Genomic DNA, 19,158 nt, shown 5'->3' with positions numbered 1-19,158 from the left:
TTGGGGAAGGAGTATGGTGTGACATATAAGGCTGCTTACTTTGTCTACATTCAATTTTTTTATAATATTAAAAGAAGACTTTGCAAGGATTTATGCAGTCATTATGAAGTATACCCAACTTAGTGTTTGTTACAGCCTTAGAATATGAACACCATAGAAGTGTGTAATATTGGATTAAAAGAAGCATCCAGCTCCATCAATGAGCTAGTTTGAAACACTGGACTAAATTTCAACACTGAGTTCAAGCCATGATATGAATCCAGTTCCTTCTACCCATATATAGTACTTATAACATTCTCTGCTCTAGGTGGCCTAGAGTATTAGCTGCCCCCCTTAGTTAAAATGCTTTCCAGAAATTCATTCTATGTCTTTCCCTTGTTCCATTTGCATTACTCCTTTATCTCCTATCTCATTACATTTTATTTAACTTTCAAGTCCTAGATTCCATTTTCTTCATAAACTACCTCTCATCAACTAGATCTATACTGGCTCTGTTTTATTTTTTAAATAACAACATGTTTATGTTATAAAATGCCATTCTTCTGAATGCTAGGCACATAGAAAGTGCTCAATAATTAAGCCACAAAAGAGCTGACATTCAAACTGATATCTTGTTTCCCTATTTGCCCTGGGGAGAGCTGACCTCTTTCATTCTCATTTCTCTACATAGCTGAGGCCCAAGCTCTCTGACAACTCAATCTGTGAGCCCTCCTTGTTTCACCACTAAGGATGCGCATTCTAGTCATGAAGGCCCCTCCTGTGGATGGCTCTGTGCTTGTGATGACCAGCCCCCTTCACTCTGCTCTCTATTCTTGACTGCTGTCAATGTACCCTGAATACTCTAAAAAAAGAAAAAAATTTGATAAGCATTTAATACCTGCTTTACTTAATTCCCAGTAGCTACTCTGTCACAGAATGGGAATAGAGACATGCATTCTTGCTTGCTTTTGGTTGTACTATTTTTTGGAAACTTTTCTATTGTTAATATTTGACTTCTAATGGCTATGGTATTCAATAAGTGTTTATAGAACTTGTAATGCATAAAGCCCCGAGAAGGGCATAAGGCCAAAACATTTAAGAAAAATAAAAAATAAGATCAAAGATGAATAAGTCTTTACCTTCAGACCTTTCTGTAGAAAAAGGTCTATGGTTGTTGTTGGTCATCAAAATAAAATAAACTCTCTGAAAAGAGATACTGGGAAACCAATCATAGAGGCACTTTGCCTATAATTCAGTCCAACACTTGTGAGATTGAGGTGTAAGAATAATGAGTTTGGTGCTAGTATGGGCTACATAAAAATCTGATGGAAAGGAAAAGGATGTTGAAAAGCCATATTTATGAAAATCACAGTGAACTAAAATTTGTACAAATGCTAACATTATTCTTGGAGAAAAAATAAGAATGAAGGGAATAAACCAGAAACCATTTGCTAAAATTATTTTAATACCCACCCTCTAGTGTTTTCTTTGAGTAGAAAGGCTTGAACTCAGAGGCCTTACATTCACTTACATTGTTTGCTCAAAGATGATGCTTAACAGCTCGAAACACACCTCTGTTCTGGTAGTTTGCTCATTAATTGGAGCCTCCTAGACTTTTTTTCCTGATCTGGATTTGAACTGTAATCTTCCAATCTCAGTCTCCTGAGTAGCAAGGATTACAGGTGTGAACCATCAATGTCCAGATCCCTATATTCTTTTTTTTCAGTTTGTGCAAAGTTGAAGAGCCCTGGGTCAGTATTAAAACATTTGAAAGGATGTGAAGAATTAAAGATCCCCATTCAACTTGGATTAGCAATTACTGAGAAGAAGTTATTGATCAAATATTCTCAGTTTTCTCATCTCTCTTCAAAGAGTATTTTGTGAAGCCAAGTAAACAAGCTGCCCTTTTAGAAAGCATGTCAGGTACTAGAACCTCAAGTTTCCCAATTGAACTACTAACCTGGGTACAACTAGGGTGCACTGTTGGTGTAGAGTATGGATAACTCTTAAATGGTTGCACTGGGGTGTCTCCTAGTCAGTTCTCATGCTGTAGGATAAAGTAGACATAAGTGAGGCTGGGGATATAGCCTAGTGGCAAGAGTGCCTGCCTCGGATACACGAGGCCCTAGGTTCGATTCCCCAGCACCACATATACAGAAAACGGCCAGAAGCGGCTCTGTGGCTCAAGTGGCAGAGTGCTAGCCTTGAGCGGGAAGAAGGCAGGGACAGTGCTTAGGCCCTGAGTCCAAGGCCCAGGACTGGCCAAAAAAAAAAAAAAAAAAAAAGTAGACATAGTGAGAGCAAATATGAGGGCCCCAGCCCTTTCTTTCACCTGTTTCAGACTTTCACATAGTGAAGAATTCTATGTTCAGATGTGAGCTTTTGGATCACTACTTTTTCCAGACAAGAGATTACATTGGAGAATGCAACTGTTAAGAAGATTGATTTATAACTTTTAAATACTAGACATGTCATATATGGGCCTCCATATGTCCTCTTGCCTTAGCCTCATATTTGCTAAGGATAAGTCTAGATAGAATCACAAGTACATAGGAAATGGTGTTTGGCTCAAATTATTTCCCTCAGGGAATCTCTCAAGTTTGTTTCTGTTGAGCTTCCTTAGCACTTTGCTTTATTTCCTTAAACAAAGAAAAAAAATCACATATACTTTCTAATATGAATCACATATACTTTCTAATATGTCTCACTTTATGAGCATAGACTTGCTGTTTAAAACATTGATTTGATTTCTGTTTTTGTCTTCTTTCTGAATACTATTTATTATATTCATGATTTTGTGTCCTTGATGTCTGAACCTGTACACACTCAACCTCCTTGTTCAACAAAGGCATGAAGAAGTATTATTCTTTCATAAAGTAGAAAGTACAGAAATACAACAATTGCTTAACAACTCAACTGAACTGGCAGAAAAAGAATGCTTGATCTCAAAGCCAAAAGACTTATGACAAACTTGCAAGCCAGAAAAACTGAAGAGAAAAAAAAAAGAAGAAAAAGAAGAGACTCTCAAGAAACAGGAACACCATTAAGCACACCAACACATAGGTAATGGATCATCAGGAGAGGCTGAGAAGTTTAAAAGTAATAATGGTCAAAAAGTTTACAAATTCCTTAATAAAAAATTAACATATATTTATGAGAGCTTTAAAATTCAAAAATAGGATGAAGAGACACATAAAACAATAAAGTCAAAGGGAAAGTCAAAGAAAGCCAATGAAAAATATTGAAAGCAACAAAACAAAAATGATGTATCACTTACTAGTGTCTTCAATAAAGTTAACAGTCTCAGCAAAAACACTGGAAATCAGAATGCAGTGAGATAATATATGCGAAGTGCTTTAAAAAATAATATGCTGTCCATGAAGACCTTAGATCTAGCAAAATTGTCTTTAAAAAATATAGGCGTGGTCATGTGCCAGTGGCTTATGCCTGCAATCCTAGCTACTCAGGAAGCTGAGATCTGAGGATCACAATTCAAAGCAAGCCAGGGAAAAATAGTCCACGAGACTCTTATCTCCAATTAACCACCAGAAAACCAGAAATGGTGTTGTGGCTCAAGTGGTAGAGCATTAGCCTTGAGCTGAAGAGCTCAGATATAGCTCCCACAACCAGAGTTCAAGCCCCATGAAGTAGATGTCTAGAAACACAAAAATTGAATTTTTTTTTCTGGCTAGAGCACATTTAAAAAAATATCCAGGAAGTTGTTCCATTAAGAAGAAAATTAAAATGTTCATATGAAAAACAGAATATAGAACAGAAAAATGACAGCATAATAATGGGACATAATATAAATGGATATTTCCTTCTTTTATTTTTTTGGATTTTTTATTGTCAAAATGAAGTACAGAGGGGTTACAATTTCATATGTATGGCAAGTACATTTCTTAATCCAACTTCTTACCTCCTCCCTCAGTTCCCCTTCCTCCCCTCCTCTCCATTTCCCTTTACACCATATAGTTTTGTAAGTGTTGCTGTTGCATTGGTTTATCTTTATATCCTTTGTCTCTTGAGTTTGGTATTCCCTTTCCCTTCCCTAGTTCCAATACATGTATATACACTATCCAGGGTAATAAAATCAGTTACAGTGATATCAAGGGTTAAACCACCAGAAGGGAATATGGCAAATAAAGGGCACAGTTTCACATGACATGTTGAAAATAACTACAACCATGATATACCATTTTCATAACTTGAAGTTCATTTCCCTGAGCATCATCTTACGTGTTCATATAGGCATAGCTCTTGGGCTATTGTGATCTTCTGCTAGGACTATCCTAGATGTGTACTAATTATTCCCTATGAGGGAAACCATACAGTCCATGTTTCTTTGGGTCTGGCTCACTTCACTTAGTATGATTTTTTTCCAAGTCCTTCCATTTCTTGTGAATGGGGCAATGTCATTCTTTCTGATTGAGGCATTGAAATCCATTGTGTATATCTCCCACATTTTCTTGATCTACTCATCCACTGAGGGGCTTCTGGGTTGGTTCCATATTTTAGCAATGACAAATTGTGCTGTGATGAACATAGTTGTAACACAATTCAATAATAAATAATCCGATCAAAATATCACAAATTTTCTGAGTATATATTTTGCCAAATAAAGTGTACATCGCCAACAAACATAAGAAAGACTTACTGGCCCTGGGTAGCAGCTGACTAGATGTATCTCCCTGTAACTTGAGTCATCAATGGATGTATAGAATGATCCATAGATAGAGGATAGAGATAGATAGATAGATAGATAGATAGATAGATAGATAGATAGATAGATAGATAGATAGATAGATAGCCAGCCAGGCCCAATGCTGGAACATACCTGGCTTAACTCAAGCAAATATCAAAAGACAAGCATTTTCCTGTATCCAGGGTCCAATGACAAAGTTTACATACCACATGTTTATATATTTTGCTGGGGAACTTTGTAGAGAAACCTGAGCAGAATCACTGAAGGACCAGCATGTTAGGTACTGTTCAAGATGGATGTCATAATGTCAGGTTTGATGGGAAGGTAAATTGAAAAGGTAGCATGACCAAGATTGTGAAATACAGCTTCTAAACCAAAAAGCTGTGATTCAAGTTTTCTCTCTACCACCTACTATCAGTGTGATTTTATTCAAAGCATTCATTGCCTTGTTCATTCAGAAAACAAAGGTTGTAGTAATCAGACCACATCATGGGGGTGTCCTGAGGACTTTATGAGTAAGTGTGTGTAAACATTTATAGAAGAATGCACAGCCTGTAGTGAATGTTTGATGTTTTGATTTGTTGAAGCATAATTAAACCTGTATGTGCTTGAAATATCTCTCAACAAAATGCTAATATTCTTTAAACTATCACAATTTTCATGAAGATAAAAGGTAAGAAGAGCTGGCCTACAAAGAAACATTGGGCAAAAACTGATAAATCTCTATTGTATTGCCTAATTATTCAAATTTCCAAGGAATAAAAGTTAATTATGGAATAAATATTCTAATCATTAAAACAATGGCCACACCAAGTAGCTAATTACAAAGTGAAAGGCATTTGTCAAATGTCTTCTGCTTCATCATCTCTTCCTTAGGTAGTTGACAAGGTAAAGAAAACAAATCAAGCCTGGTCAACATATCCTTGTGTCCTTGTGCAACATATACAATAATATGCTTACAAAGAAAATAACCAGTGAACAAAGCCAGAAATTAAATAAATGCCATATTTTACTCTACCACCTATCAAAGGCTGCTTGGCACAAGTAATCAGAGAAGACTGATTTGTTTATTCCTTTCCTTTAAAAAGTGAAAATAGAAAGCCTTGGAGGAAAGGTTTAGAAGCCAGGATAAACTTTAACTGAAGGAGGAGTACCTATTTGTTGAGAACACAGAGCTTGACCTAGAGGTCTAAAAACCTGTGTTACATAAGCAAGACAACAATTATACTTTATGGCAATTGAAAGGTTTCTTTGAAAGTGACTTCAGACAGAGTTGATTCTGAGAACTCTTAGTAAGAAATCGTTTGGCTTTTGATATCATACAAGTAATAAATTATTTGTTTTCTTGTCCATAGGCTGCTTGAATTTGTACCTTGAGCCATTAGATGAAGTAGAAGATATAGATGGAGTTTGAACATGGCAGGGTCTCTTTCAGAACAAATACATATGTAACCAAGCAAATTTAGTTTTAAAAATAACAGCATATTTTAAGGAAGGAAAAAGCATCTAGCTGTGAAACCTCTCACCACTTCTTTTCTGGAACTCAAAGAAAGAGCCCTAAGGCTGTCTTTACAAACTACCCAACAAGCTCTGGAAAATGAGTTTTTTTTGCTGTGATTTAATAACACAATTTACAGGAAACAAAACTCAACTTTAAAGCACCCACTAAGAGAATGGAGGCAGAGGAGATGAGTCAGTAGCAAGTGAACAGTTCATTATCTTTGGAATAGGAAATATGTGAATAACCATTTATTTCATTTTGTGATTGTAGAATAGGCAGCAAATTCTGGTGGAGGTACAAACCTTATAACACTACTCTGTGGTCCTCTCTGACATGCTGGTGACAAAGTGAAAATATTCCACCAATTGTAATAAGCTGAACAAAATAAAAATAATAAACAGCTTAATTGAATAGTGGTAATTTTTGAATGGCTTGTTGAATTTTAAGAGTTCATCCTATGTTTCCATTACCTCCACACTGACTTGAAGTACTCAATGAAGTAAAATTGAAATCAACACAACTCAGCCAAAAAGTATCCCGTTCTGAACTCTAGTACTTTGTTCACTTTCATCCCTGGAGAGGAGATGGAGGTGGTTAAGTACCACAACAATCTTTACGATTATATTTCTACTTGAATTCATGCTCAGCTCAAAACTTTTATTTCAAATCAAGAGATTAAGACATAACAAAGATTCTCTTAAAAGATTCTCATAAAATAAAGATTCTCTTCATTTCTTTAGTTAATAGAGATGGAAAATTGGAAGTTACAAGTTATCTCTGATTTGGTAGAGGATTGGAGTCAAACAATAACAGATTCTGGTGAGTTTACTGCCAGAAGGGAACACTAATACACCTTAGGTGGGAATCTAAACTGGTGCAACCACTCTGGAAAGCAATATGGAGATTCCTCAGAAAATTAAATATAGAACTGCTCTATGATCCAGCAATTCTACTCCTGGGCATTTCCACAAAAGATTACAAACACCAGTGTAACCATGTTCATTGCAGCACAACTCATCAAAGCCAAAATATGGAATTAGCCCAGATGCCCCTCAATGAATGAATGAATGAATGAAGAAAATGTGGTATATATACACAAGGGAATTTTACTCATCTATTAGAACAAATGATCTGCATCATCTGTAAAGAAATGGAAAAACTCAGAAAAAAAATAATATTAAATGAAGTAAGTCAGGCCCAGAGAGATAAAGGATTCAGTTTCTTTTATATGTGGAAGCTAGACTTCTCTTCTTAACTTATAATACATTGGGTGGTATGCATGTGTACAAAAATGTATTAATTGAAATATGGTAGATGCAAGGGAGAACTCAAATAGCATAATTTCTTAAAAGGCAAAGGCAAATTTCAACAAAATAAATACCAGGAAGAGGGTAGTTGAAAGAGGTGGGGTTCAGGGGAAAACAGGAGACCCATAAAGGGAAGAGGAGGGAAGAATGCAGTCAAAAATCCAATATATATTGTACAACATTAAGAAAAGTAAGGGAAGGGGTGGGTCAAGAAGGAATGGGTGAGAATGTTGAAATGGGGACATTGATCATGATATAGTATTCATAAATTGCTTTGTATGTGGCAATTACTTTGTACAACTACTTCAATTTTAAAAGTCTTTTATTTATTCATTTATTTTTATTTTTTGGCCAGTCCTGGGGCTTGGACTCAGGGCCTGAGCACTGTCCCTGCTTCTTTTTGCTCAAGGCTAGCACTCTGCCACTTGAGCCACAGCATCACTTCTGGCCATTTTCTGTATATGTGGTGCTGGGGAATTGAACCCAGGGCCTCGTGTATACGTGGCAAGCACTCTTGCCACTAGGCCATATCCCCAGCCTAAAAGTCTTTTTAAAAAGTGGAACCTAAGTAAAACCTTTATGTAAACAATGAAAATGTATCTGTAAGTTGCTAAAGAAAATCTGGTAAAAAATTCCCCTTTCTCTAAAAACCAATGAAGTAAAACTGGTTGACATCTCAAAACTATGTATGAAAGAGAAGTTGAGAGAAGACAGGGAGGAAGAGGAGGAAGAGGAAAAAAAGAAGACATAAAATCAGATGCTAAAAGTGAATAAGAGAACGTTACTTTTTAAAAATCAAATCTAGATTTTTTTTCTAGTCTTATGGCTTGAACTCTGGGTCTGGGTACTGTCCCTGAGCATTTTTGGGAGGCTATTGCTCTATCAGTTGAGCCATATTTCTACTTCTAGCTTTGTGGTGATTATTTGGAAATAACAATCTTGTGAGCTTTCCTGTCCAGGATGGTTTTGAACCTCAGATCTCAGCTACCTCAGTATCTATAACCACCAGTGCCCTGCTCAGAATTTCTAATTAGGAAAATACAACTTCAAAAACTTTTTTTGTTTTGTTTTTCAGTATCTGTATGATTTTGAACACATTAGTAAGAATTTGTCTTTGAAAACTATCTTTGAGATAATTTGTTTCTCAAAAAATAGCCTCATACTCAGCTTTACAATAACTAAATTGTGTTTCTTACCATATTTATCAATCATAAATATGAATTCTTTCTCCCTTCCAAGTCTGCCTGAACTAGTATTTTGAAAGGATGGGATATAAATGTACAGAAAATGGTAAAAATAAATTATTGTCATGTGATTAAGGAAACAAACTAGTTGTTCTGCTGATAGAGATCAGAGAAGCCAGTGCCCAGACAGGCAAGGTGTGCATGAGGAAGAACTCCCTGGATCTTCCAACACTCTTACTTCCTATTTTTTGAAGTCCAGAAATATATGAGATGGCTCTGTAGCTTTCCTTTTGGCTCTGGTACCAAAGGTTCACATCCCTCTGTTAACAGGCTCATGGGAGCCCTATTGGCTTTAACAAATTTATGTATGGTAGCTGTAAAAGCACAGGGAAGAAGTGCATTCTTGTGGCTCCTAGCTACTTAGACCGCTGAGATTTCCAATATTGCAGTTCAAGACAACTCCAGGAAGTAAGTTCCAAGAGGCCCCATCTCCAAAAATAATAACCAGCAAAAATCTAGACTGTGGATATAAGCTCACAACTTTGAGGTCCTGAGTTGAAGCAAGCACAAAGAAAAAAAAATCAATTAATATATATATATATATGCGCTAATAAATGTTGTCTACTCACTTTCTCATATATATATATCAAATATACATTATATATACCATATAAGCCCATATATAGTATATAGTATATTATATATAAGCATACATATACATATAAGCCTGAAGTTGTAATATATATGGTATGTTTTGTTTCATATTCATTTTTTTAATATGAGTAACATTGTGCTATCACTGTGTTTATGCTTTTCTTTCCTTTCTATAAATTTAATGTCCACTCAGGTTACTATTAATTTATTTATCCATTAGTTTGTCATCACTGCATAGAATTCCATAGTATGAGTGCAGTATAGTTTTATGGCTACTTCCTAAATATATAACTAAGCATTAGTCTTCTATTCTCTATTAACACACATAAGTTTACAGTTACAGTTAATTTCCAAGCACATGTCTGACTAAGATATTTCACTGTAGTGTATTGCTGAATTTTATGGTATGTAGAGGATCAAGACCAGCTAGATAAATCTACAATAAATCATAACAACATCAGTCACACTGAGGATAACTAAAATATTTTAAACTCATAAGTATGATATCATGTCTTATGCTTGTTTTGACTTTTACTCATTTTATCACTAGTTTGAGCATCTTTTCCTTTAATTTCTTCCAATAGTGATGCATTTATTATCTTCTTCCATATTTGGGTCTTTTCTTAATCATTATTTTATATATATTCTCTGTAGAGTCAAGAAAAAAGCCCAACTTTACCTTATTTGTTCATCTTCAAATATTCTATTACTTTATTCTGTGATGTATTCTTTAAATTTATTTATTTATTCTCCAAGTGATGTACAGAAGGGTTACAGTTTCATACATAAGGCAGAGAGTACATTTCTTTTCAAACTTGTTACTTCTTCCCTCATTTTTCTCCTTTTTTTCCCCCTCCCCAACCCCACCTTGCCCTGCATGAGTTGTACAGTTCGGATTAGGGCAGAAAGTATTGCTATTGCATTGGTTCACCTTTTACCCTTTGTCTGTCCATTTAGATTTTCATTATTTCAAAGTAACAATGTACTGTTCACTAAAATGTTCATGAAAAATATCATTCTGTCATATAATAATTATTTTAGAAGCTAGGTAAAAGTCTAGCTCATGAGACTAGGAAAGAGAAATAAGTCAATTATAATTTCTATGCATACATGAAAAAATGTTAACTGTAATAGCAACTAACCTTACGTAATATTGGATTAAAATATGTATAATCATCCAGGTGCTGGTGGCTCACACCTATAATTCTAGCTACTCAGGAGGCTGAGACTTGAGAATTGAGGCTTAAAGTAACTCAAGTAGGAAAGTCCAAAAGACTTCTCTAATTAATGGCACTATGGGTCAGTGATAGAGCACTAACCTTGAATAAAAGAGATCAGGACAGCCCTGAATTCAAGCCCCACAATCAACAACAACAACAAAATCAGGATGATCAGGAATGGGGGAGGAGAGGAAATCGCAATACTAGATAATCTGTAATTTATTGATACATAAAGAGAGAAATATCTCCAACTTTATAGAATAAAACATTGTTGATAATTAAGGGCAAAACCCAGAAAACTAGAGAGACTATTTCCTCTACTTGACATACATTAAATAATGAAAATTTACAAAAGATATATATTTAAAGAAAAATAATTCAGAAGGTTTGCTATAAAATTAGGAAGAAGTAATATTCCCACTATATATCATATAAAATAACATTCTGGGTCTTTAGCAATATTGTAGACAATAAGCAAAACACATTTTCCTAGAATCTTAAACAAATCAAAGCAAATTATAAAAGTACTGTAATGAAGGCATTCAATTTTCTTGCATGAAGAACATTCTCCCCCAAACTAAGTGTTACTCCTTACCTGTATACAAAATAAATTAGATATATGCTAGAAAAAATAAGCTTATTGGCAATAAAAGGAAAAAAATCTACATTTGTACATTATTCCAGTAAATATATTTAAGACCACTATGAAGATAATTTTAAATATAAAAGGATGTGAAGGAAAAACTAGCTAAAGTACATTAAATTAAAGACAAGATGTTCTAAGTTTTGGAAAACTATGAGTTCTAGTAAAAATATCATACATTTTAAAACAATTTTATAAAATATTAGCTGGATTTTGAGAAACTTGAAAAATACTATAAAATTAAGTGCAAGAATGAATAACAAAAGTTATAAATTAATAAACCTTGAAAAAGGAGTAAAAAATAGAGACTTGCCAATTAGCTACCAAAAATTCAAAATCAACCGGGTACCAGTAACTCATGTCTGTAATCCTAGCTACTGTAGAGGCTGAGATCTGAGGATTGCAGTTCAAAGCTCGTTCAGGCAGGAAAGGCCGTGAGACTCTTATCTCCAATTAACTACCAGAAACCAGAAGTGGTGCTGTGGCTCAAGTGGTAGTAGTAGAGAGCTAGCATTTACCTGAAGGGCTCAGGGACAGCATCCAGGCCCATAATTCAAGCCCCCCAACCAACTTAAAAAAAAAAAAAAAAAAAAGCATTCTTTTCCTAAAGGAACGTTCAAATGTGATTCTGCAACAGAATTTGTTCAGAGATAGGTCCATGTATACTTCAGGACTTGACAAATTATATCAAGTTGTAAAGTAGAAGGTTTTGGAAAGAATCTCTTGCATTTTCAGAACTGGATACAGATAGATAAAAGTGATATGGAAAAACTGAAGCTTAAAATTATTTTAAAATGTCTAATAATAATTTTCTTAACTGCTATAGAAAAAAATATTCAGAACTCTGAAACTCACACAATAGTTTTAAAAATTGGCTCTTGAATCTTTGTCATTGCTCACTCACCTTTTAGGAATAATCTAAACTCGAATGGGTTTCTGATTTGTACACTTGTGGGGGGGGGCAGAGCATGCACTTGAATGAAAAAAATTAAGTAGGAAAAATATCTCTGACCTCTTCCCCATGAGAAGGAACAGTTGATGTTCATAACAGTTCCAACTATGAGGAGAATACAAGTGTATCAAGAGTTAACTAGATGTCAGGAATAGTGGAGCATGCTTGTCACCTGAGCACTCAGGATACTAAAGCAGGAACATTGTGAATTTGAGGCCAGTCTATACTCCACCCTGAATTTATTTATGTGTTCACAATGGGGCTGAACTCAGGGCTTCACAATCTCACTTGGCTTTTCCCCTTGAACACTTGAGCCCCCTTGTCTACTTGTGTCTTTTTGCTGGTTCATTGCAGACAGAAATTTTCACAAACATTTTTATCTGAGCTGCCTTCAAACCTGGATTCTAATATCCCAGCCTTTTAAATAGATAAGTTTATATGCATGAGGTACCTACAGTAAAATATTTTCTTTTAAAATACAAAGTAGTTAATGTGAATTAAATCAATGATTTAAGTGTGTTGGGAGTTCACAGGTTACTTAAAGATGAGATGGCTTCTTGGATGAGGCAGACAGGAGAGGAAAAGTTTATGGAGAGGGAAACATATTCAATATGCTAGTCAAGTTGAATGAGCTCACTGTATCACCTTTAATTCACCAGCTTTGCTTGCTAGAGCAAAGAGAGAATCTATGGCATTTATGCCCTGGGTGGAGCAATTCCAGGAGACATGAGGTTGAACAGGAAGAGAAGCTGGTAAATCAGACTGAGTATACTTATATACTCTACAACATGATGAAAACATTTCGTAATTCATTTCAGCATTCATCCAGAAAAAGATGATCTACTTTTGGGAGTTCAGCTATAGTTTAATTCAAGTTATAGTTTAATTCAATGTTCTCAAGGAAAAATTTTCTTCAGCACGATTCTAGCTTGGGCTTCTTCACATTGATAGGAGAAGTTGGTAATTGGCCTTTTCAGCTGAAAATTGTTATAGTTTGGAGCACCATTAGCAGCAGAAGAATGGAAGGACTACTTCTCATCCTGTTTGAACTGAGATGAAAAGGAAAGCTTTCATAAAAAAATGACTTTTGATTTGTTACAGATTATTTATATACATGGCATATTTTGTCTTCAGTAAATATCCTCTCTTCTCTTCATTTCTTGCTTTCTTTCTCCTTCTCTTTTTCTTGTTTTCTTCTTCCCCTTACTTCTCATGAATATTTGTGTTATTTCCTAAGTAACAGTCACATGGGAGTGTTGGAGGAAACATTTGCATGAGATATGGCCTCTTTTCTCTCCATAGATTAGGTAAAGCAGTAGAGTATACACAGCAAGGAAACCTCCATTCCCCAGGTTTGATATTGGTACCTCCAATAATCGAGAAGATTGTAGCCATGAGTCCTGAGGCCATGAGAAGGCTATGGCTTGTAGAGCAACCTAACATCTTTATTTTTTTTATTTGGGTTGTTAAGATTCATATAATAGACTCATATAAGGATGCAATGCTCCCTTTGCCATTTTTGCAATCTCCAGAAAAACAACTTATTTGTTTACAGTAAGATAAGTGCTTTGGAAAGTGATTCAATTTCAAGCTCACTGATTATATATACAAGGGATTGTTGACTGTAGATATGGACCTTTCAGGGGATGATCAACTGAGTTGATAATTTTGGAGTCAGTGGGGTCGGAAAGAACATCATGCTTTCTGTACAAGATGGACAACTAGAACCAATACAATCACTCCGTCTTTCTAAATATCACAGTTTAGTGACATGTTCCTAGATTGGTTCTGCTATTCCCAATGGCAAATAGTTTCTTCCAATTCAGTCAGGTGGCTAATTCTATTTTTGAATCACTTCCAAAATACACTATTGTCCTTTATGTGCAAGAAAGCTTTCCTTATATCGTTTATAAACCTATTCAAACACTTTTGTCAGTTTATTTACTATCCTGGTACAGTCATTATTTCAGGTTCTGCTTCACTTCCCAAACAATAAAATAGAACCTAATTCTATCACCTTGCCAAACTTAGAACAACAATGCAATTTTAGATTGCAATTCTTGCTTTACAAATATTTCCTTTCTTAGTTTTGTTCCCCCACTTTGATTTAAGTGGCTCCCCGAACTAAACAAAATAGTCTAGATGTGGTCTCAGCTATGGAGTGTACGAAGGCTATTATTGACTATAATTTAACCAAAGGACTTCCATTAATTTGAACTATGAGTATTATTTTTTTTTGCAGCATCTGCCTCACACTGATGGGTATTATTGAAGTTTTAGTTAGCCAAATGCTTCAGTTATTTATCATATGAATTTCTACCAAGTAGTCTCTTCATACTGTGCTCATACAATTAGTTATTTGAACATTTATGCAAGACATTGTATTTATCCCTATGAAGTTTCATCACATTAGCATTTCCTCAGAATTTCAGCCTGTCAAAACAATTTTGAAAGTTGATTATACTATCTACTATCCTTTCTAGCTTTGTGCTTTCTATGTTTCATAAAGTTCCTATACTACAAAATTATGAAAATTGAGAGGAAGGGGAGGGACTGAGATGGATGAAAGAAAATGATGAGAGGAGTAACACTGGTTGAGATACGTTGTATTCATAAACTACTTTCTTGAATGGCAAATCCTTTGAACAATTTCTTAAAAATAAGATAAATAGTATTTGCATGTGATATTTGAATTCAATTAACTTAGTTTCACTCAATGTGCATGTTCATATATACATTAACCTTAGAAAAATACTATTGAATATTTCATCAAAATCAAGATTTTCCTGTGGACTTACTAGCATTAGTCAACTTTATTACCTTATTAGCAAAAGAAGCATTTATTTGGTGATTTATTATTCAACAAATATTTTTAGTACCTATCATGTGTTGGGGCATCATTGGGTGTTGAGATATATTGTAGATTACTATAAGGAATTTATATCTTAATTGAACAGAAAAAAGATTAGAGCATTTATCAGGTATATTGAAAAGATACAAAAAGTAGGTTTTGAGCTTATAATTTTGAAATTATATGTGGAATAGATTTAAAAAGAAGGGATGGAAATAGAAGACAAATTATGAAATTAATTAAAGATCAAGGCTCTCGGGGGCTCTCTAGTTTCTACTTTTCATTTTGCCATAATGGTTTGAGAGACATTTCACCCCAAGGGCAGGGGTTCCCTGTCTAGGAGATAAAGGATAAAAGGAGCTTAGTAAAGTAGCCTGGATAGTGCTCAATAGCTTCAACATTCCATGTGTCTGTTGATTTTCTGCTTATAAAGCCCAGAATGGTTTGTGACATTTTCTGAAGAGTGTGTGTGTGTGTGTGTGTGTTCCTCCCATGCATCAGAATTTAGTTGACATTCTTCCAAAACTGTGCAGCTTAGATTTCTGAATTAACATTGTTGACATTACTGCCTCAATCAAACAGTAATCTTCATTTTACATCATTCTACTATATTCTTTGAAATCTTGGTTTCTTGTTCAGAAAGTTGTAGAAAATTAATAGTTAAATAATGATGTCGTCTTCATTGCTATTGTGGTTGGCCTCCATGTCTTTGATTCCCACATCTATGAATTCAACCATCCTTAAGTTGAAAATGTTTTAAAAGGTTTTATCACTACTGACTTTGGGACTGTTTTCTTGTCATTGCTAAACAGCAAACAATGCTAGTATTTGTTACATGAAATTTCCATTTATTAGTCATTGTAAGATATCTAGAAGTGATTTAAAATATGCAGGAGAGTCTAGAATGTTGGTAGGCTATACACAAATACTATACCATTTTATATTTTAAAAACTGGAGCATCTATGGATTTTAACATCTTCAGGAATCCAGAAACACGCTCCCCTACATACAACATGTCTGCTTTTGTAGGTGCATTTGCTGCTATGATTTGAGTTACACAGACCACAAACCACAAGGAAATATCTTAAGCAGAAGCAGTTAAAGTGACTATCTAGCTGCCTAGGCCAGGCTAGCTCCCAAACTAAAGCAGTCTGTCCATCTCCAAGAAGACAAGTATCTTTTCTGAGCTGCATCATCATTACCCACATCAGCAGCATCATATTGTCTCTGAAATTCATTCAATGTATTGTATATGTCTGGCACTGAGCTAAAAGATTTATGTGCATTATCTCATTTTATAGGGCACTTTATTCAGACATCCACTCATTCATTTGATTACTATTTATGGCGCACCTCTGATAGAGCGGATATAGAGAAAGTATTGGGATGTGGGGGTAAACTGAGCAGTCATATTCCCTGCATTGTGTAATGCGTAGCCTGGGCAGAAAGATAAACATTAAATAAGTGATCAGAGTTATGTATTTTGGAAATTGCAAAATCTATGGATACTCAGGAGATGGTCCTCCTAGCTGACTCCAAGTTACATTTCCTTAATTTGGCAAGCACTCTTCTTTTGGAGGAATTTTGATGTCTTGCTCACTTCATCTAAGGCTCTCTTTTTCTAGATATTTGAGTGACCCAGTCTATTTTATTATTCAAATAACATCTTAGAAATAGAGGTTCCTCTTTTTACTGTACCTAATGATACAAGTTCTCTCTTCATTGCTTTCTATTTGATTTGTCTTCATGGATTCATCAACATACAAAATAATAGGTATGTCAGCCATTAATCAATTTCTCTAATAAGCAAGTTACATGTACCAAGGAATTTGTTTTATTCGTTGCTATCTCCTGAGTGCATGAGAACAATATACCTGGAATATACAAGGGTCTTGCTAAATAAAAATCAGTTAAATGATGAATTGAAAGAATCAATGAATGGATGAGTGTTTTTCTGTTCCCTTAAGTGAAATTCTCAAATCTGCCATAATGTTCTTTAGTTCAATGTCCTGGTTTTTTCCAGGGATGACATGTGTTTGAGACAAGTGGCTGAATTGCTTGTATCTAACAAGAAGGGATGTCTATTTTGGAGGATTGCTATGAACGTTTAGGACCCTTCCATGTGAACTGTTATGTAAAAGAATAAACTAAGAAACAGAGTTTTTCTTCCAACTATCTAGTGAGCTACTGAACAAATAAATTCATATATGAGAGAATGGGTAGAATTCCCCCATGGTCTGTTTCCTTTGGGAAGGTTGTGAACAATATTTCTATTTTCCTGAGACTTGTGAGGCATATTTTTTGATAATCCAGTGAGCATATTTTCTTTTCTGTTTTAGCTCATTTGACTGGCCTAAATACATGTGCCTAGAGTTAACAGTATAAGAAGGAGATTAAAAAAGAAGATAGAAGCCAAAGTCTAGTAGCAGCAAGGGTCACAGGGAGGGGATTACAAATTAAAGAGTGGATTCCCAAAGAAAATCAGCCAAATGAGGACCAGAATGTGGTCTTAGGAATTCCATGTCTGAAAAGTTGCAGGAATCAGGGCTTTTCTCTTTGCCTAGAAAAAAAGTAAACCAACCTGTTTGGGAGAAACTATCTCTGGAGGCGAAGGGACAAAGACAGAAATGCTGCAGTCAATGAGTAAGGAGGAACAAACTACACACAAAGGATCTGGACTTAGGAAGTCAGGGGAAACACGGAAAACAACAGGGCCAAAGCAAATCCTGCCATGGGGCCAGTAGACAACCATCAGTGACCCAGTAACTGGGAAATTCAGAGTACTCAGAACAGTGGAGTCGATGTGCAGTCTTGGTTTGCTGTCTTTTTACCATAACAGACTCTGTTTTTCCTTTTGCATAATAAGAATCTCCATGTGGCATTTGTTTCATGAAAGTGTGGAATGCCTTTGCAACAGCATTAGTCTTAGATACTACAGAATAACTAAAATATTGCTCATTTGTGTGTCTTCTGAAATAAAAATCAGTCGTTCTCTCTGTCTTTGTCTTTCTCCATCTTTCCCACTCCAGCTTTTGAATTTCTCTTAATTTTAGCTATTCTCTCTCTCTCTCTCTCTCTCTCTCTCTCTCTGTGTGTGTGTGTGTGTGTGTGTGTGTGTGTATTTCAAACTTGCAACATCTCTGACCCAAGAACACTAGAAGTAAAGGCATAATAGAAAATTATGTCTGGAATTTTTAAATGTAAACTTAACAAAATTTCCTAGAGAGTGAGCAGAGTAAGGTATCTTGGCAGGTAAACATCAACATGAGGCCTTCTAAGACCATTTCCTGTTTCTTCCTGTAAGAAAAAGAGATGATGCTCACTGAATCACCAGATGGAGAATTTGTTCAGGCAAAATGGCTTTGCAAGTTCTCTTGTAAATCGCCTCTGGCTTCGAAAAAACAGTAGCAAATGTGCTGAAGACTGAATTAGCTAGAACAGAAGTTTCACTTTTTCACTACAAGAATTATCTGGGACTGAACTAAAACCTGGACTCCAAGAGCTGGAAGGGATGTGCAAAACTCTTTCAACCTGGCCTCTAATTGCAGCCAGGAGCAACTACCAAACAGTGAGAACTTAGAACAGCCTAAGGTCCCCTACAGAGCAGAGGAAAATCCACTCCTTTGATAACCTAGAATCTATAGGAATCAGTTACTGGTGGGATAAAACACAATGACCCTGCATGGGTACAAATTGCTAAGCTTTTGTAGAGATTTCCAACTGGTGTGACATTGTTGTAAGGCAATGGCCATTTTAAGGTAAATGGCAAGAGATGAGAATGTTCCAGAAAGTCAGAAGTTGGAATATTATCTTGATTTTGACACTTTTCAAATCTCACATAAGATTCAATGAAAGAGCTTTCATCTGAATTGCACAAGAACTCTGCTAGGTCCTCACATGAACCTTGATCCTGTGGTGTCCTTAGCATGGGAACTGTTGTGAAGAGGCTCTAAGAAAGATTTTTCTAGTATTTTGGTTTGTAGGTACACTCTCTTTTCCCCCTGTAAAACATGGGCTTTGCTGAGTGAGAGAGAGGGAAAGAAAAGCTTCCATGTCTGTACTTCTGAAAGTTGGGAAGGAAATTTCAGAAGATTTGGGTAGAGTGCAGTGAGACTAGTATTTCAGTATTTTTAAGTTTCATCTTTCAACAGCTTGAATTAA

The sequence above is a fragment of the Perognathus longimembris genome, chromosome 8 (genome assembly GCF_023159225.1).
Source record: "Perognathus longimembris pacificus isolate PPM17 chromosome 8, ASM2315922v1, whole genome shotgun sequence".
NCBI lineage: Eukaryota > Metazoa > Chordata > Mammalia > Rodentia > Heteromyidae > Perognathus > Perognathus longimembris.
This window is presented reverse-complemented; position numbering follows the sequence as displayed.